This window comes from Ahaetulla prasina, chromosome 3 (genome assembly GCF_028640845.1).
Source record: "Ahaetulla prasina isolate Xishuangbanna chromosome 3, ASM2864084v1, whole genome shotgun sequence".
Classification (NCBI taxonomy): Eukaryota; Metazoa; Chordata; class Lepidosauria; order Squamata; family Colubridae; genus Ahaetulla; species Ahaetulla prasina.
The window spans coordinates 230,798,250-230,818,573 of NC_080541.1; the positions used below are offsets into that span (position 1 = coordinate 230,798,250).

The window sequence follows — 20,324 nt, forward strand, 5'->3', positions numbered from 1 at the left end:
TCAGCCCTCGGAGAACCAAGGAGCCGGTTGGGATCTGCGCCGGGTCAGAGGTCGCAGAGGCACGACACGGTCTAAAGCCCCAGCCGCAGCCCGCTGCCAGGCTGCGGCTAGTTCCTCTGCCGTGCCGTGAGCCAGACCTCAGGAAGTGGCCCAAGCTCCGTCCGGAACCTCTCCGGGTCCATCAGGCGCCTGGGACGGAACCAACGTTGTGGTTCCGTCTCCCTGCGGTGTTGAGTGGCGGTCAGAAAGTCCAGGCGAAGGAGAGAGTGATCTGACCATGACAAAGGTTCTATGACTACATCTCTCAAATCCAGATCCTTCAACCACTGACCAGAGATAAAAATAAGATCCAGAGTGCCACCCCCGATGTGAGTGGGGCCATCCACTACTTGAGTCAGGTCCAAGGCCGTCATGGAAGCTATGAACTCCCGAGCCACTGTCGATGACGGGCCCGCCGATGGCAAGTTAAAGTTCCCCCTGACTAAAAGTCTGGGGTCTCCACTGCCACCCGGCAAGCACCTCCAGGAGCTCGGCAGGGCAGCTGCCACGCAGCAAGGAGCCAGGTACGTGACCAGCAAGCCCATCTGACACCTATGACCCCATCTCACAAAGAGGGATTCACACCCGGCAATCTGAGGTACAGTGGTCTCCCTCGGCTCTAGACTCTCTTTAATAGCAACCGCCACCCCCCCACCCCTACCCTGGGCCCTCGGCTGATGGAATGCACGGAAACCCGGTGGGCACATTTCGACCAGGGGCACGCCCCCTTCAGTGCCCAACCAGGTCTCCGTAACGCCTATAAGATCCGCGGCGCCCCCCTGGATAAGATCGTGTATTAGGGGGGCCTTATTGGCCACGGACCGTGCGTTGCATAACATAAGACGAAGGCCCAAGCTCTGAGGGTCTTGACCATCCGGGGAACGGGAAAAGTCAGAGGGATCGGGGCACGCGATCGTTAAAGCTTTGGGGATTTTGGGAAGAGACCACAGAGTCAGGTAGTGTGTTCCAAGTATTAACAACTCAGTTACTGAACCCATATTTTCTGCAATCAAGATTGGAGCAGTTAACATAAATCTATTGTGTGCTTGTATATTGTAGTGATTGAAGCTGAAGTAGTCTTCAACAGTCCAGAAGGACATTGTAATAGATGACTCTATGAGTTAAACTCAGATCATGTCGAAGGCGGCGGAGTTCTAAGTTTTCTAAACCCAGGATTTCAAGTCTGGTGGCATAAGGTATTTTGTTGTATTCACAGGAGTGGAGAACTCTTCTTGTAAAATATTTCTGGATACATTCAATTGTATTGATGTCTGAAATGTGGTATGGGTTCCAGACAGGCGAGCTGTATTCAAGAATTGGTCTAGCAAATGTTTTATATGCTCTGGTTAGTAGTGTAGTGTTTTTGGAGAAGAAGCTACACAAGATTAGGTTTACAACTCTTAAAGCCTTTTTTGCTATGTAGTTGCAGTGGGCTTTGATCTAAGTTCTGAATGCTGGGGTGAGTGTGAAGTCACAGCAGCCCGTAGGCCCATCAGCATTGAATGGTCCTGTGGCAAGTTGTTCCACAGTGAGTTGGCTGGGACGATTCAGCTCTGACTTTCTTCATGGGAGCTGGACTGCAGACCAACGCACAGGGTCAAGACTGAAAAACGCTTAAGCTTCTTGTAACCATTATTACTTTTCAAGTTGCCAAAGAACTGGGGTGGAGGGGAGGGAAGGGTGAGATGGAATGTGGAGGCTACAAACTTCAACCGTGAGAGCCAAGGACACCTCTGTAGATGCCGGCCAAGAAGTGAACTGTTATCAAAACAAAAGGCCGATTCCTAACTGGACCATGTGACCCGTTTCATGGGAGGAGGGGATGAAATTCATTTTTAACTATGCAGGGTTGCAGTGGGAGAATTTAGAGTTGTTTTTGCTTTCTTCACGGCCAAAATGATGTACTCCATAAAGTGTCTGCTTTTATTGGGTTTGTTAATTGGACGGATGACACACAGAGGATTCCTGAATCCCCAGATCTCAGCCTTTGAGAGATCCCTTGTTTGATCAGCCCTTCATCCTCAGACATGGGGAAGACAGGCTCAAAGGGGAGGGGAAGAGCCTCCAAGGGACGGGAAAAACCACCACTCCATGGGAAGTAGGGACCCAATGCCTTTATTTTGAGAAAAGAAGAATAAGTCCACCGTATATTTGAGGGGAAGGGTCCCCATGGCAACTGCTGGGTCTTTGGTTCAAGTTGAGGCACCAGACACAATTCGGAAAAGTTGAATGGTGAATCTTGATTGGCAGGAACCTGTAGAAAGGGAATCAGTTAGGGTGTTCCTGCTCAGAGGCATCTTCCACACTTTGCTTACGTCTTACAACCAGGCGGCCCCAATCCTTGCCCTGCTTAATCTTACAACAGAGAATTCAAAAGGTTGTTGGACCATCGCTGACAGGTCTAGAGGACCTCTCTGAGAGCTAGAGTTTGTAGGTGGCTCACCTGACCAAGCCATTGGTCTTTTTTTCTTTTTTCTTTTTTAAAAATATTTTTTATTAAACGTTTTTCAAAAAAACAAAAAAGAATCTTTAAACAGTAGTTTCTTCCCAACAATTTCGCAAGGTTAATCACTTCTTACTTGCCCTTTTTTTTCTCCCTCATTTCAATTGGCTGTTGGTCTTTATGTCACCTAAGTCTCACCAGTCCACAGCCAAATGGCAGGGAAGCATTGCCAGGCCCCACAGGCTGGGATTGTGTGAGGATTCCCACGGGTGAAGTAGTCTTCAACAGTCCAGAAGGACATTGTAATAGATGACTCTATGAGTTAAACTTAGATCATGTCAAAGGCGGCGGAGTTCTAAGTTTTCTAAACCCAGGATTTCAAGTCTGGTGGCATAAGGTATTTTGTTGTATTCAGAGGAGTGGAGAACTCTTCTTGTAAAATATTTCTGGATACATTCAATTGTATTGATGTCTGAAATGTGGTATGGGTTCCAGACAGGTGAGCTGTATTCAAGAATTGGTCTAGCAAATGTTTTATATGCTCTGATTAGTAGTGTAGTGTTTTTGGAGAAGAAGCTACGCAAGATTAGGTTTACAACTCTTAAAGCCTTTTTTGCTATGTAGTTGCAGTGGGCTTTGATCTAAGTTCTGAAGGCTGGGGTGAGTGTGAAGTCACAGCAGCCCATAGGCCCATCAGCATTGAATGGTCCTGTGGCAAGTTGTTCCACAGTGAGTTGGCTGGGACGATTCAGCTCTGACTTTCTTCATGGGAGCTGGACTGCAGACCAATGCACAGGGTCAAGACTGAAAAACGCTTAAGCTTCTTGTAACCATTATTACTTTTCAAGTTGCCAAAGAACTGGGGTGGAGGGGAGGGAAGGGTGAGATGGAATGTGGAGGCTACAGACTTCAACCGTGAGAGCCAAGGACACCTCTGTAGATGCCGGCCAAGAAGTGAACTGTTATCAAAACAAAAGGCCGATTCCTAACTGGACCATGTGACCCGTTTCATGGGAGGAGGGGATGAAATTCATTTTTAACTATGCAGGGTTGCAGTGGGAGAATTTAGAGTTGTTTTTGCTTTCTTCACGGCCAAAATGATGTACTCCATAAAGTGTCTGCTTTTATTGGGTTTGTTAATCGGACGGATGACACACAGAGGATTCCTGAATCCCCAGATCTCAGCCTTTGAGAGATCCCTTGTTTGATCAGCCCTTCATCCTCAGACATGGGGAAGACAGGCTGAAAGGGGAGGGGAAGAGCCTCCAAGGGACGGGAAAAACCACCACTCCATGGGAAGTAGGGACCCAATGCCTTTATTTTGAGAAAAGAAGAATAAGTCCACCGTGTATTTGAGGGGAAGGGTCCCCATGGCAACTGCTGGGTCTTTGGTTCAAGTTGAGGCACCAGACACAATTCGGAAAAGTTGAATGGTGAATCTTGATTGGCAGGAACCTGTAGAAAGGGAATCAGTTAGGTGTTCCTGCTCAGAGGCATCTTCCACACTTTGCTTACGTCTTACAACCAGGCGGCCCCAATCCTTGCCCTGCTTAATCTTACAACAGAGAATTCAAAAGGTTGTTGGACCATCGCTGACAGGTCTAGAGGACCTCTCTGAGAGCTAGAGTTTGTAGGTGGCTCACCTGACCAAGCCATTGGTCTTTTTTTCTTTTTTCTTTTTTCTTTTTTAAAAATATTTTTTATTAAACGTTTTTCAAAAAAACAAAAAAGAATCTTTAAACAATAGTTTCTTCCCAACAATTTCGCAAGGTTAATCACTTCTTACTTGCCCTTTTTTTTCTCCCTCATTTCAATTGGCTGTTGGTCTTTATGTCACCCAAGTCTCACCAGTCCACAGCCAAATGGCAGGGAAGCATTGCCAGGCCCCACAGGCTGGGATTGTGTGAGGATTCCCACGGGTGGAGGGTCATCCTCCCAGGGGCCTGCGCTCTCAAAGATGTGACCATCGGTCAGCATCTGCTCTCCTTCAGAGCCTTCTGGACCTTTCACACACACTCCCAGGCCTGCCTCCTTCCTTCTGGCCTCCTAAGAGGTGGTGATGACAGGGAGAGGGCTTCCCAAATGCCTCCTGGGCTGACTCAAAGCCATGGGTCTTGAGCTTCCTGCAACCTTTGTGGCCTCAACATAGTCAAAGAGAGGAATTTAGAAGAAATATCAAATAAAAGGCAGGATCAGGGTCTTCCTTGCCACAAGAGGGAAAGGAGCAAAGAAGACCAGGTTCTCTACAGTGAAAGAGACCCCCCCTCTCAATCTTCCTAAGCCAGAATCAGACCCTCTCTTGAGGCTCAGCTGAGAGAGAACTTCCCCCTCCCTCTCTCCACCCCATCTCTCTGTCCTTCTGAGGTGGGACTGGTGGAGGCAGGCCTGGGTGTTTTGTGTGATGATGTTGATGTTCTCAAGACAAGATCCTGATGATCTCCTTTCTTTGCTATCATATTTGGGGCTTGGCTCATCCAAGGACAGATGCAAGAAGCACGGAGGCCTCAAGGATTCCAGACAGATCCACTTGGATCCAGTCCATTCTAGGAACTATGAATCCCTACAGAGAGGTATAAAACTCAGGGCTCTTACCTTAGACGGGATCCATGCAGTCAATCTTGCAAGCATAAGGGCAACATTTTTTTTTCCCTTTGCAGCCCCAGTCACTTCTACACAGCACGGGACAAGTAGTGATTGTGCCTGGAGGGGCCTTGGGACAAACCCCAGGTTTTTCTGCAAAAGAGATGATCCCAAGGCTGAGAGAATCCTCTGGAACTGGAATCCCAGATCAAGTAAGATCCCATCTCTGGGCCTTTCAGCAGCCAAAACATCTCCGTGCACCTGCATGAGCCAGGGCCAGGTGGAACAGGATCCTACCTCCCCCATCCCCGACTGCCCCACAAAACACAGCCATGGACAGCCACTTCCTTATGGTGGGGTCAACCTCTCAGAACTCTGGGCTGGAACTTAGAACTGGGCTCTTCTCTTTTGATTTGGGATCCTGAAGTGGAAATGTGCAATCCTGTTTCCTTCAAAGAGGAAAATTGTTTTCATTCTAGACAGAATAACAGAATACCACATTTGGAAGGGACCTCGGAGGTCTCCTAGTCCAAGCAGGAGACCTTATACTGTTCTGGACACATCACTCCAGATTTGTCTGGGGGTTTTCAAGAAGGAGGTTTGAAGACCTCCAGTGTGGGAGCATCCATAACTTCTAGTGGCAACCTGTTCCACTGGTTAATTGTTCTCACTATCACAACATTTCTCCTTAGTTCCAGGTTGCTTCTCTCCTTGATTTGTTGCCATCCATTGCTTCTTGTTCTGCTTTTAAGTATTTTGGAAACTAATTTGACCCTTTCTTCTTTGTGGCAAGACCTCAAATATTGGAAGATGCTATCCTGTCACCCCAAGCCTTCTTTTCACTAGGTTAGCCATACCTAAATGAAGAACATATTAGAATGGAATCAAGCTGGAAGGGACCTTGAGGGTCTTCTAGTCCAGCCCCATGCTCAGCAAGAGACCCTATACCATTCCAGACAAGTGACTGCCCAGCCTCTTCTTGAAAATCTCTAGGGATGGAGCACCTACAACTTCTGGAGGCAACTTCTGTTCCATTGGTGAATTGTCCTCCCTGTTAGGAAGTTTCTCCTTAATTCCAGGTTGCTTCTCTCCTTGATTCGTTTCCATCTCTTATTTCTTGTCCTGCCTTCTGATGCTTTGGAGAATAATTTGACCCTCATCTTCTTTGTGGATTCATCTCTATTTCCACTGCTCTTCAGGAAAGAGAGACAGCGTCCCCTGCTGGTTTCACACACACCCAGAGTGGGGCCAGGGTGGAACAAGAAAACCATGGCTCTCCCCCCCAAGGAAATGGTGGCCAACGCAAGAACTGCCCACTCCTAGCAGCTTCTGGAATCTGCCCAGATTCCTGAGGGCAACCTGGAGTTAAGTGACAAGTAGGCAGATTCAGCTGGTCCTCAGCCTAGGAGAAATCCCACAGATTCTCCTTTGTTAGAAATCCCACAGTCAAACCAGAGAAGAGCACAGCTAGTCCTAGACCTATAGCCATTCATTTAGTGACTCTTTCATATTACAACGGCACTGAAAGAAGTGACTTATGGCTGTTTTTCACACTTACAACCGTTGCTTGGCATCTGACTCGTATTTATGACAGCCGCAGGGTCCCAGGGTCATGTGATCCCCTTTTGCGACCTTCTGACAAGCAGATTCAATGGGGGAAGCCAGCTTCATTTAACTGTCTTACTAACTTACTAACAAATTCAGTGGGACAAAACTCACTTAACAACTGTCTTTACCAACAGAAATTTTGAAATATTGCATCTGGTTTTGGTTGCCATGATGTAAAAAAGATGTTGAGACTTTGGAAAGAGTGCAGAGAAGAGCAACCAAGATGATTAAAGGTCTGGAGAATAAAACATAGGAAGAACGGTTGCAGGATTTGAGTTTGGCCAATCTAGAGAAAAGAAGGACCGGGGGGAACATGATAGTGAGATTCCAGTATTTGTGGGGCTGCCAAAAAGAAGAGGGAGTCAAGCTATTCTCCAAAGTACCAGAAGGCAGGACAAGAAGCAATGGATGGAAACTAATCAAGGAGAGAAGCAACCTGGAGTTAAGGAGTTTAGATTAAGCAACCCTCACCCTCCAGAAATTGTGGGCCCTCCATCACTGGAGGTTTTGAAGAAAAGACTGGACAGCCACTTGTCTGAAATGCTATCTCAGCTGCGGTGGCGCAGTGGTTAGAGTGCAGTACTGCAGGCTAGTTCAGCTGGCTGCCTGCAATTTGGCAGTTCAGATCTCATCAGGCTCAAGACTGACTCAGCCTTCCATCTTTCCGAGGTGGGTAAAACGAGGATCCAAATTGTTGGGGGCAAGAGGCTGACTCTGTACACCACTTAGAGAGGGCTGTAAAGTGGTATGTAAATCTAACTGCTATTGTTATTGCTATATAAGTTTTCCTGCTTGGACTAGATGACCTCCAAGGTCCCTTCCAGCTCTATTCTGAATTAAAATTTATCTTATAGTGGGGCCGGAGGCTGGTCCCTTTTTGCCCAAACCGGTGGCCCTTGTCAGGCCAACCCATCCCCAAAGCCCCTTCCCCACTTTGAAGGCATTCCTTGAAACTCTCAAAATAATCGTCGCTTCCTTTACAGCCGCCATGATTGAGTTTCTTACACTTCTTATATTTGTGACCGTAGTAGAAGCGAGGCTTGTGGTCGTCACAGCGTCCAGGGTTAACAAGGTGGTAACATCTTTCTATGGCGAAAAGGGGATTCGTTCGTTGGCTTGGAAGGAGAGGCCAAAGGAAGATGGAGATCTCTACGATGCTTCTCCAACCTCAGGCCCAGCTGTGAACCTCCAGGATCCCCCACACTGACATGGTGGGTTCCTTGGTGACCTCTGAGGTTGGGTTTTTTTTCTTGCAGACTTTTACCCAATTAGGGGACGTCATCAGGACTACTGTACCTTATCATGATAGAACTAATAGCAGCACCAATGATCTTGGGTACCAAAATATCTGTAAGGAAACTTCCTCCTTCTCTTCATTACCTTCTCCTCCAGTGTGCCAACCCCACTCCCGTCTAAGCACTGATGATGTCACCTAGTTGGGTAATGAAACATCTGCAAGTTAACAACCAACTTCGGAGATCATCAAGGAGTCCATAGTACTCTTCTCCTTTGCCTTCACCTTCTTCTTCCTCCTCATCCTCCTCTCCACAAACCCCCCTCCCTTCCAGCACTGATGAGGTTACCTAGTTGCATCATGAAATGTCTGCGAGAAAACCACCAAGTTCAGAGAGCACCGAGTACCTCACAGTCTCCCCTCCTCCACCCCCGCTTTCTCCTCCTCCTCTCCACAACCCCCCTTCCCTTCCAGCACTGATGATGTTACCTAGTTGGGTCATGAAATGTCTGCAAGAAAACCTCCAAGTTCAGAGAGCACCAAGGCCCCATCATTGACAAAGATTCTTTTCTGTTGAAACCTGAAATTCTCCTGTACAAACTGGGACAAATGAATACAGGACAAGTGGCTCTCCCTGTGTAATTCTTTCTCCTTCAATGGACCATAATCTTTATTCCACATGGAGAACATGCAAGGCATTACAATGCAAAAAAGTGGGTAGGGAGGGCCTGGGGAGCCCATGTTAGTATTGGATGTTAGCATTGGATTTTAGAAGTGTTAGCCTCAAGCGGAGGTCACGAAATTTCCCCATCTTTAAAAACAAGAAGACTAATCAGTCTGACGTCAGTGTTTAGAAAGATTTAGAGAAGATTGCAAAGGAATCCATCCATCAGTTCCTTAGAATCAATAAAGTAATTACCAAAATTGGCACGGTTGACAAAAAATGTCTTGGCCAACATTCTGCTGCTGTTGTTGTTAAATAGAGTGACCTGACATGCCTTCAGAGCTATAGAAACGCACAAGAGGGCTCTTGGGAATGGCTCTCTCAAGAGATGGGCGGGTTCCTCACAGCAGGGGTCTCCTTCAGATGACTCAAGTCATTCTTGCATCAAAAGGAGACCCCGACACTCCAAACTGTTCACAGAAACTGGAGGCCACTTCAGGCATCCAAGATTCAGGTGCTCCTTTTATCGAATATCTGTTATTGAAGGCAGCGGTCGATGTCCAGTCTTCGTAAATTTAAGACTTGTGAACTTCAAGTCCCAGAATTTCCCAGCCAGGAATTCTAGGAGTTGGAGTCCACAAGTCTTAAAATTGCCAAGGTTGAACCTTCTGGCTGTTGGGTACTTTCTAAATTCTTTTGAAGGCTTCCATGGGAGACCTTAGGACAGAGGAACTAAGGTACCAAACTAAGTAACATCATCACTGCTGGAAGGTAGTGGGGCTTGTGGAGAGGAAGAAGAAGAGGAATCGTGTGATGTATTTGGTGTGCTTGGTGCTCTCTGAGCTCAGTTGTTTCCTGGCAGACATTTCATTATCCAATTAGGGAACATCATCAGTGCTAGAAGCAAATGGGGTTGTAGAGGAGGAGGAGGAGGAGGAGGAGGAGGAGGAGGAGGAGGAGGAGGAGGAGGAGGAAGAGGAGGAGGAGGAGGAAGAGGAGGAGGAGGAGGAGGAGGAGGAGGAGGAGGAGGAGGAGGAGGAGGAGGAGGAGGAGGAGAGGAGGAGGAGGAGGAGGAGGAGGAGGAGGAGGAGGAGGAGGAGGAGGAGGAGGAGGAGGAGGAGGAGGAGGAGGAGGAGGAGGAGGAGGAGGAGGAGGAGGAGGAGGAGGAGGAGGAGGAGGAGGAGGAGGAGGAGGAGGAGGAGGAGGAGGAGGAGGAGGAGGAAGGAGGAGGAGGAGGAGGAGGAGGAGGTGGAGAAGGAGGAGGAGGAGGAGGAGGAGGAGGAGGAGGAGGAGGACAGCTGGGATCCCTGGTGCTCTCTGAGCTTGGCTGTTTTCTTGCAGATGTTTTACAGCGCAACTAAGTAACATCACCAATGCTAGAAGGGTTTGTGGAAAGGAGGAGGAGGAGGGGGGAAAGGATTATGGGTTCCTTGGTGCTTGGTTGTTTTCTTGTAGACATTTCATTACCCAGCTAAGTAACATCATCAACCTTAAGCACCTAGCTAGGTAATGAAACATCCACAAGAAAACAACCAAGTTCAAAAAGTACCAAGGATCCCACAAGCAGATTGTGGAACATTTGGAGGGAGATCTTACAAATGGAGCAGATGTCTTTGGACAGCAATGGACGTTCCTTCCTGGGGTATTTTCTTGGCATTTTGCATTCCAGATCTCAAGCATCCATTATTCCTTCCATCCTTTGTAAATTCTATTCATTGACATATAACGAGATTCTTAAGAATGATAAAGTCATCTTAAGAAACTTAAGCAATCTGCAGAACATCTTGAGACAAGGACAAGAAGAAGTTGAGAAAAGAGGAACTGGCATTATAGTAAAATTTCACATGAAAGTTTCCATAAATGGCATTTATCAAGGGCAGCAGTTAAACTTGATCTGGATGACACCTAGCTGAGGTTCTATGTCTGACTCTGAACTGTAAACAATTCAAGGTGACCACTATTTTCATGTTGTCTAAATAGACACCCATGTTCAGAAGTAGCCTGTCTTTGTCTCAGAAGGTCAAGAGCATAAAACAGGAAATAGTATCTATCTCAAAGTAGAAGAACTGCTTCTAGAATAAACTTCAAACATCTGGGAACAGATGTTGAGGTTTATCCTTTCACCAGAGGAAAGAAAAGGGGTCTCTCACCACGGATCTTCCATCCAGAGACAGGTGTCAGCTCAATCCAGAGGCTGAGGAGTCCCACTAGCAGGAGAAAGCTAGCAGATGGCATCCTGACTCAGTCTGCTGGCCACCAGAAATCTCTCCCTTATTTATTAATTAATTAATTTATTTATTAATCACATTTATATACCGCCCTATCTCCCGAAGGACTCAGGGCGGTTCACAGGCAAGTAAAAACATATAAATACAAATTAAAATAACAATTAAAAAACTTATTCTAAAAGGCCGAATTATTAAAAAGCAGTATAAATAATAAAACCCATTAAAAACCAATATAAATTTAAAATCTAATCCAGTCCTGCGCGGATGAATAAATGTGTTTTAAGCTCGCGACGGAAGGTTCGGAGGTCCGGAAGTTGACAGAGTCCTGGGGGGAGTTCGTTCCAGAGGGTGGGAGCCCCCACAGAGAAGGCCCTTCCCCTGGGTGTCGCCAGACGACACTGCCTAGCTGACGGCACCCTGAGGAGTCCCTCTCTGTGAGAGCGCACGGGTCGGTGAGAGGTATTCGGTAGCAGTAGGCGGTCCCGTAAGTAACCCGGCCCTATGCCATGGAGCGCTTTAAAGGTGGTTACCAAAACCTTGAAGCGCACCCAGAAGGCCACAGGTAGCCAGTGCAGTCTGCACAGGATAGGTGTCACATGGGAGCCACGAGGGGCTCCCTCTATCACTCGCGCAGCCGCATTCTGGACTAACTGCAGCCTCCGGATGCCCTTCAAGGGGAGCCCCGTGTAGAGAGCATTGCAGTAATCCAGACGAGATGTCACGAGGGCGTGAGTGACCGTGCATAGGGCATCCCGGTCTAGAAAGGGACGCAACTGGCGCACCAGGCGAACCTGGTAAAAAGCCCTCCTGGAGACGGCCGTCAAATGATCTTCAAAAGACAGCCGTTCATCCAGGAGGATGCCCAAGTTGCGCACCCTCTCCATCGGGGCCAATGACTTGCCCCCAACAGTCAGCCGAGGATTCAGCTGACTGTACCGGGATGCCGGCATCCACAGCCACTCTGTCTTGGAGGGATTGAGCTTGAGCCTGTTTCTCCCCATCCAGACCCGTACGGCTTCCAAACACCGGGACAGCACTTCGATAGCTTCGTTGGGGTGGCCCGGTGTGGAAAAGTACAGCTGGGTGTCATCCGCGTACAGCTGGTACCTCACACCGAAGCCACTGATGATCTCACCCAGCGGCTTCATATAGATGTTGAACAGAAGGGGCGAGAGAATCGACCCCTGCGGCACCCCACAAGTGAGGCGCCTCGGGGCCGACCTCTGCCCCTGTCAACACCGTCTGCCACCGATCAGAGAGATAGGAGGAGAACCACCGATAAACGGTGCCTCCCACTCCCAATCCCTCCAACCGGCGCAGCAGGATACCATGGTCGATGGTATCAAAAGCCGCTGAGAGGTCTAATAGGACCAGGGCAGAGGAACAACCCCTATCAATGGCCCTCCAGAGATCATCCACCAACGCGACCAAAGCCGTCTCAGTGCTGTAACTGGGCCGGAAACCGGACTGGAGCAGGTCTAGATAGACAGTTTCATCCAGGTGTAAGGAAACTGATATGCCACCATACTCTCTACAACCTTCGCCATGAGCGGGTTGGAGACCGGACGATAATTACCTAAAACAGCCAGGTTCAGGGAAGGCTTCTTGAGGAGGGGTCTCACCACCGCCTCTTTCAAGGCGGCCAGGAAGACTCCCTCCACCAAAGAAGCGCTCGTAATTGCCTGGAGCCAGCCTCATGTCACCTCCTGAGTGGCCAGCACCAGCCAGGAGGGGCACGGGTCCAGTAAACACGTGGTGGCATTCAACCTACCCAACAACCTGTCCATGTCCTCGGGAGCCACAGGGTCAAACTCATCCCAAACAATGTCACCAAGACCACCCTCAGATGTCTCACCTGAGTCACCGCAATTTTGGTCCAAACCGTCCCGAAGCTGAACGATTTTATCGTATAGATAACTGTTAAACTCCTCAGCACGTCCCTGTAACGGGTCATCCCGCTCCCCCTGGTGAAGGAGGGAACGAGTCACCCGAAACAGGGCGGCTGGGCGGTTATCTGCCGACGCAATGAGGGAGGAGGCGTAGCAACGCCTCGCTTCCCTCAATGCCACTAGGTAAGTCCTATTATAGGACTTCACTAGTGTCCGATCAGCCTCTGAACGGCTACACCTCCTTATAAGACAGGGTGGGGTGGGGGAGGAGTCCTTGACAGCTGCAAGAAAAAGTGCGGGGGGGAGAGGGAGGTTTTCTCTCCCTGAAAGGGCAGAGCCAAAGCTCAGGTGGACCTGCCCCATTTTCTAAAAGATTTTGGAAAAGATTTTGGAATCTGGCCAAACCTAAGAGAGCAAAGCATGAGGAGAGAGTTCTCCAGATCCTAACTATTCTCAAAGCATGGTCAACCCTAGGAAAGCCCATCCTGGGAGCAATTCCCAGAAGAAAACAAGAAGTCCAGTTGCTCCATCAAGGTCTCTCACCATTTGTGGTGGGCCCAAACACCACCCTGCCTGAGAACATCTCTTCTCATTCTTGTCCTTGTGACATCTATCTATCTATTTCTTTACCTACCTACCTAATTAAATGCCTCCCCCAACTGAAACCAAGTTCATCTGGCTTGCATGCAAAAAGGAGGAAAACCGTAATTAATTTATACAAAATGACGTATCTCATGAAAAAATAGAAGTGCAATAAGGGTAATAGGTAAGAGAACTGAGATCTTCGGTAGAAATACGGAGAAATTTTCTGACAGGGAGAACAATCAATCAGTGAAACAGAGCTTCAAAAGTTGTGGGTGCTCCATCACTGGAGATTTTAAAGAAAAGATTGGACAGCCATTTGTCTGAAAAGGTCTAGGGCCTCCTGCTTGAGCAGGGGGTTAGACTAGAAGACCTCCAAGGTCGAAAGAGGTCAGCTACCAGTTTAGGATGAGGCATCAACAACATAGTGCTGACAAATAGCACTTAGCAATAGCCCTTAGACTTCACAGGGCTTCACAGCCCTCTCTGAGCAGTTTACAGTCAGCTTATTGCCCCCAACAATCTGGGTCCTCATTTTACCCACCTCGGAAAGATGGAGTCAACCTTGAGCCTGGTGAGATTCAATCTGCCAAATTGTAGGCAGCCAGCAGCCAGCAGTCAGCAGAAGGAGCCTGCAGTACTGCACTCTAACCACTGCGCCACTGTGGCTCATCTATCTCCAACCCTGAGGCCTGGTTCTAGACACTGTCAGGGTCTAGACAAAGAAAAATAGGCTCAGATTTAACCTAGTCAAAATAGAGTAGATGTCCATTCATCATTCATACCAAACCAGGATAACAGCAGGAGGAAAGAAAGAAAAAAGATGGGGGCATCGGACAGGTATTCTTTGAAGCTTGGATTTCCCTTTCTAAGCTTCCACCTGTTGGTTCTTGTCTTGTCTTGCACCACAGGCATTACGGAGAATAAACCTCCCTGTCTGCTCTTCCCTTCCCTTCAGGTTTTGGAAGACTATTATTATGTCTTGGCTCAACTTTCTCTGCTGCAGGCTAAACATACCAAGTTACTTTCACTGCTCTTGGAGAGAAGCGACCTAAAACTAAAAAGAAACTTTCTGGCAGCGAGGACAATTAATCAGTGGAACAGAAGTTGCCTTCAGAAGTTGTGGGTGCTCCATCACTGGAGGCTTTTAAGAAGAGACTGGATTACCATTTGCCTGAAACAGTAGTGGGTCTCCTACTCAAGCAGGGGGTTGGACTAGAAGACCTCCAAGGTCCCTTGCTACTCTATTATTCTACGTTCTAAGCTTTAGCTGCAATCCCTTTGCCATCCTTGTCCCTCTTCTCTGCACTCTTCCCAGCTCTATTGCATCCCTCTTGTATTGTGACAACCAGAACTGGATCCCAGGGTGGATCCACCAGTAAAGCCAAGAGGAAAATGTTCACGATGATGATGAAGAAGAAGAAGATGAAGATTTCCATTCAGTTGCATCCAACTCTGGGTGACTCTGTGGGCCAGATAGTCTCTACACATCTTTCAATCTGCCCTACTTCCTTCTCTGCTCTGGCCGGTGTCAGCTTTGATAGTGTCCAGTCACGGTGTTCTTTGGTGGCCTGATTTCCTTTGACCACAAACTCTTCCCAGCATAATTGATTTCTCCAGTGAATTCCCCCGCATGACACGGCCAAAATAAGTGAGATGCAGTTTGGTGGGTTTGCCTTCCAGTGACAGGTCTGGTGCGATGTGTTTCCGTGCTTGCTTGTTAGTTTACTGTCCAAGGAATACTCGGAAGCCTTCGCCAGGCGCCACAGCTCAAACAAGTTCATTTTCTTCCTATCTTGCTTTTTTTAAGGTCCAACTTCTGCAACCATGGATAGCTATGGCCAACACAATAGAGATCTTCACATTATGACTGCTGTTGATGCATCACAAGATTGCATTGGCGTTGGCAATTACTGCACATTATTAGCTCATACTTAATTAATGGTCTACTAAAACACTCAGATCCTTCTTACTAATACTACTGATGAGTCAGGTACTACCTATCTTGTAACATCTACTTTTTCATACTATTTTTATGATTTATAATCATAGCCTCACTTCTCATACATGTGACTCTGGGTGGCTTACAAAGAAAACCCAAAGTAGTGGAGAACCTTGGAGTTCTTGGAATTGAACCATGTTTTGTTAGGCCTGATGTTCAAGTTGGCCTTCTGAAGTGTTAACAATCCCTTCTAGTTTGGGTCATCTAGACATCAACATTACACGCAAACGAGACAGGGCTATGATCATATCCCATAGTGGTCACCCTCTGAACTGCTGTCAATGCCTCAGTTGGACAGCATCAACTCTGAGTCACATGACCCAATCAAGGCAGTGTCCGGTGCTCTGGTGACATCACTGGTTCTCAGTAGGGTTGTGGAACATAGAATAAGGTTGGGAGGGACCTTGGATATCTTCTAGTCCAGTGAATCTCAACCTGTGGTCCGCAGACCCACTTTGGGTCATCAAAGAGGGTTTGTGAAAGCTTGAAAAAATGTTATGATTTAAATCTTGAGTTAGGTCTTGGGGGTCTGTGACCACAAAAGATATTTAAAGGGGGTCCATGTTGAAGAAAAGTTTAAGAAGCACTGTTCTTGTCCAACCCCCTGTTTCTAGCAGGAGACGATATGCCATTCCAGACAAATGGTTTTCCAATCCCTTTTTGAAAGTCTCCAGTGATGGAACACCCACAACTTCTGGAAGGAAGCTGTTCCACTGATTAATTGTTCTCACGGTTAGGAAATTTCTCCTTAGTTCTAGGTTGCTTCTCTCTGGATATATTTCCATCTGTTGCTTCTTGTCCTGCCTTCAGGTGCTCTGGAGAATAGGACAGAGCCAGCGCAATCCTAAATTGCATTAACAAAGGGATACAATCAAGATCACAGGAGGTACTAATACCATTCTATAAAGCCTTAGTAAGGCCACACCTAGAGTACTACATCCAGTTTTGGACACCACATTCTAAAAAAGATGTTGAGACTCTGGAAAGAGTGCAGAGAAGAGCAACCAGGATGATGAGGGGACCGGAGGCTTAAAACATACGAAGAATGGTTGCAGGAACTGGGCCTGGCTAGTCTAATAAAGAGAAGGACCAGGGGAGACAGGATAACATCTTCCAATACTTGAGGGGCTGCCACAGAGAGGAGGGGGTCAAGTTATTTTCCAAGGCACCAGAAGGCCAAAGAAGGAACAATGGATGGAAACTGATCAAGGAGAGATTCAGCCTAGAAATAAGGAGGAACTTTCTGGCAGTGAGAACAATCAACAAAAGGAACAGAAGTTGCTTTCAAAAGTTGTGGGACCTTCATCACTTGGGACTTTCAAGAAGAGATTGGACGGCCATTTGTCAGAAATGGTGTAAGGTCTCCTGCTTGGGCAGGAGATTGGACTAGATGACCTATAAGGTCCCTTCCAAATCTGTTAATCTGTTCTGGTCTTCTCTATGACAGTCCTTCAAGTACTGGAAGATTGCTATCAGATCACCCCTCGTCCTTCTCTTTCTTTGGCTAGACATACCTCTGGTACTTTCCTATGAGGACCTGGCTCAAAACCCCTGGACTCTTCTGGAAGAGCGGAGTGGATGTTTTTGTACTAATATTTGTAGCTCTGGGTTGAGATGAGAGGTTCTTGGTGCTCTCTGAGCTTGCTTGTTTTCTTGCAGATGTTTCATTGCCCGAACTAGGTAACATTACAGGAAGTTGTCCCAAAGGTGCTTTTTTCAAGAGGCAACTGGACTTGCTGGGTTTTTTCTTTGAAGATGTTTTGCTTCTCATCCAAGAAGCTTCTTCAGCTCTCTGACTTGGTCTCTGACTTCATTTGGACAGCCATGACCTGGGTGACTGAGAATCTTCATAGACATTAGAGGAAGTTTTTGTCTAAGGCCATCTCACCTGGAGCAGGAGGCCCTGAAGTGTTTCACTCATGCCCTGGTCATCTTCTGACTGGGATCCCTGTAATTCTCCTAACATGAGGTTATCCTTGAAAACTGCCTGGGGTCTTCAGCAAATGCGTTATTTCCCAACATGACAAAAGAAACTCCTTGATGAAATGACAATGGGAAACCTTTCCCCAGTTCCTCTCTCTCAGCCATTCAAGAGCAACCCTCTTTCTCACTTATCTATGGAACATTCCACCGTAGATCCAGTATGGCCTTTCTTCTGCACACACCCCCAAAGGAAATATAGCATTTATCTGTGGGCCGTCAGACTTCTGAACGCATCATAACACCACAATTAGGTTTAATTTGATACTTGCAGGGCCAGCCGAAGGTACAACATGTTCCTACTGGTATAACATAATATAATGTTATATACATATATGTATATGGGAATGTCTGTTAGTTATTACTTATTTGGGTTTAGGGATTTCTTTTTCTTTTATTTGTTGAGTTATTGTGATCTATTCTGTGTTTCGGGGGGAGGCTGCACCAAGGGAGACTCATTCAATTTCATTGTACACGTGTTTTTTTTTATCAGATATGTACAAATAATAATTAAATTTAAGAAGAAAATACATTGTATTAGACCATAATGTGGGGTGAAAATTGAAATATGTTCAAGGATGCACCTGACTAATAATCTGTTCACAATGATCTTTTTTATTACGTTTATAAAAAATTAAAAAAAATTAAAAAATCATTGTACACATGTTGTGCATTGATAATAAAGGTTTGATTTAATTTGATTTGAAATGGGCTATCCATTGTATGTGTTTTGGGTGGGCACAATCCCCAAAACGTTTGCCAAAGCTGGACCCCCCCTCCCCAGTTGCCTCTGTTTATGACTTCCTGGGAGTCAACAGCATGACAACAACACACATTCCTTGCCTTTTTAATTTCTCAGCAAACAGGTACATACCTCAAGCAGGTACAAAATGCACCAGCTAGGCAATAGTGAAATAATGTGCTTATGGAATGGGTACATCTAGTTAAAAGTTAATATCCAACTTGTTGTTTTTTTCCACCCAAGAATGTAGGATGTGAACCTCAAGACCTCCTCCCGCTAAGAGGCCCAAGAGAAAGATGAACCCAACAGGTGAGAGAAGACCATGTCTTAGTCTTCCAAGAGAAGCAGCAGCAGCAGCCAGGATCTCCGGGCCATCAGTAGGGAGACTTCCCAAACTCTCCACACCAGCAACCAGGTGAAATGAACCCTTCACTTGCTTCTTTGGAATGTGTTCTCCTGTAATACCCTCAAGGGGCCGGATAGCTCAGGCTGGTAAAGCCTGTTATTAAGAACACAAAGCCTGCAATTACTGCAGGTTCAAGCCCGGCCCAAGGTTGACTCAGCCTTCCATCCTTTATAAGGTAGGTAAAATGAGGACCCAGATTGTTGGGGGGGCAATAAGTTGACTTTGTAAAAATATACAAATAGAATGAGACTATTGCCTTATACACTGTAAGCCGCCCTGAGTCTTCAGAGAAGGGCGGGGTATAAATGTAAATAAAGAAATAAAGAAACTTTGATATTTTAAACACTGAAACATCAATCTTTCTGTGTTCCAAATGTACTTTGTTCCAAAAGGCAGCTGGGCTTAAACATATCCTTGAATAATTTTGCTTCTCAACCAAGAAGCTTCTTCAGTTCTGACTGAATGGTGGAGAATGGAAGGATTTATATCTTTTTGGGTCTACTTTGTTGCAAATAATGGCAACATGTAGTAAATTGCAGAGTCTCTGTCAGGTCCAAAGAACCCGGAATATTCAGAATAATGGAATAACAAAGTTGGAAGGGACCTTGGAGGTCTTCCAATCCAATATTCTGCTTGAGCAGGAGACCCTAGACCATTTTAGACAAATGGTGGTCCAAGCTCTTCTTGAAAACCTCCAGTGTTGGAGCACCCACAACTTCTGGAAGGAAGCCGTTCCACTGATTAATTGTTTTGTCAGGAAATTCCTCCTTAGTTCCAGGTTGCTTCTCTCCTGAATCAGTTTCCATCTGTCACTTCTAGTCCTGCCTTTGGATGCTTTGGAGAATAAATTGGACTGGAAGGCCTCCAAGGTCTCTTCCAACTCTGTTGTTATATTATATTATATATTATATTAAATTGACCCCCTCTTCTTTGTGGCAGCCCCTTAGATATTGGAACACTGCTATTATGTCACTTAAATTTGTTGAATTTAAGCACAGATGTTTTATTATTATAGCCTATATGCAAGAATTTAGTCAACTAAGGGTCAGCACTAAGTTGATGCTAGATAAGGGTCAACTAAATTCTAGGGGTGCTGGATCTGGATCACTTGTGGGAATGCAATGGTTCTACACTGATCATGCATTTAACTCCACCTTCCAGCTCTGCCTGGTCTTCTCCTATAGACTCCCTGTCTTGTCTTAAAAGACTCATCCCTGAGAACACCAGATCAGCTGAATCAAAGCCAACAGAAAACACTGCTCTTGCGGTGGACAGCCTCATGTCTGCTTGCAAGACTCAACAAGCAGGTTTCCATCCATGGTTCCAAGGAGCTGACCTTCATTTGGAAGACATGAATCTCCTCTGTGGCCTTAATAAGAAATGGGTGGGAAGAAACAACTGGCCCCTTCAGGACAAAATATCTGAGAGTGAACTTTGGTCCAGAAAGAATGTAGTTCTCCAGAGCTGGAGGCCTTCTACCTTCTCTAGATTCCCCACCTCATCCCAGCTTCATTCAGGGCACAACTCAACTGATGCTGAAGGCCAGCACCAATCAATCATGATCAAGTAGTGTAGGAGCTTCAACTGCTATTGCTTTAACATATTAACAGAGTTGGAAGGGACCTTGGAGGTCATCTAGGCCAAGCAGGAGACCCTACATCATTTCCAACAAATGGCCGTCCAGTCTCTTCTTGAAAGCCTCCAGTGATGGAGCTCCCACAACTTCTGAAGGCAACTTCTCTTCCATGGGTTGATTGTTCTCCCTGTCAGAAAATTCCTCCTTATTTCCAGGTTGAATTGCTCTTTGTTCAGTTTCCATCCATTATTCCTTACCTGGCCTTCAAGAACCTTGGAAAACAGCTTGACCGCCCTCATCTGTGGCAGCCCCTCAGATATTTGAAGGCTCCTATCCTGTCTCCCCTGGTCC

At 46.6% G+C, this 20,324-nt stretch overlaps 1 long non-coding RNA gene across 1 annotated transcript; it reads right to left on the reverse strand.

The window, feature by feature from the left end:
- Window positions 1-3,797: 3,797 nt before the first annotated feature.
- On the reverse strand, window positions 3,798-20,313 carry LOC131195299 (uncharacterized). Its single transcript, XR_009154399.1, has 3 exons — window positions 20,231-20,313; window positions 5,075-5,215; window positions 3,798-3,937 (listed from the first exon to the last, which is right to left on the reverse strand). It is a non-coding gene; the product is annotated as an uncharacterized LOC131195299 (long non-coding RNA).
- Window positions 20,314-20,324: the final 11 nt, after the last annotated feature.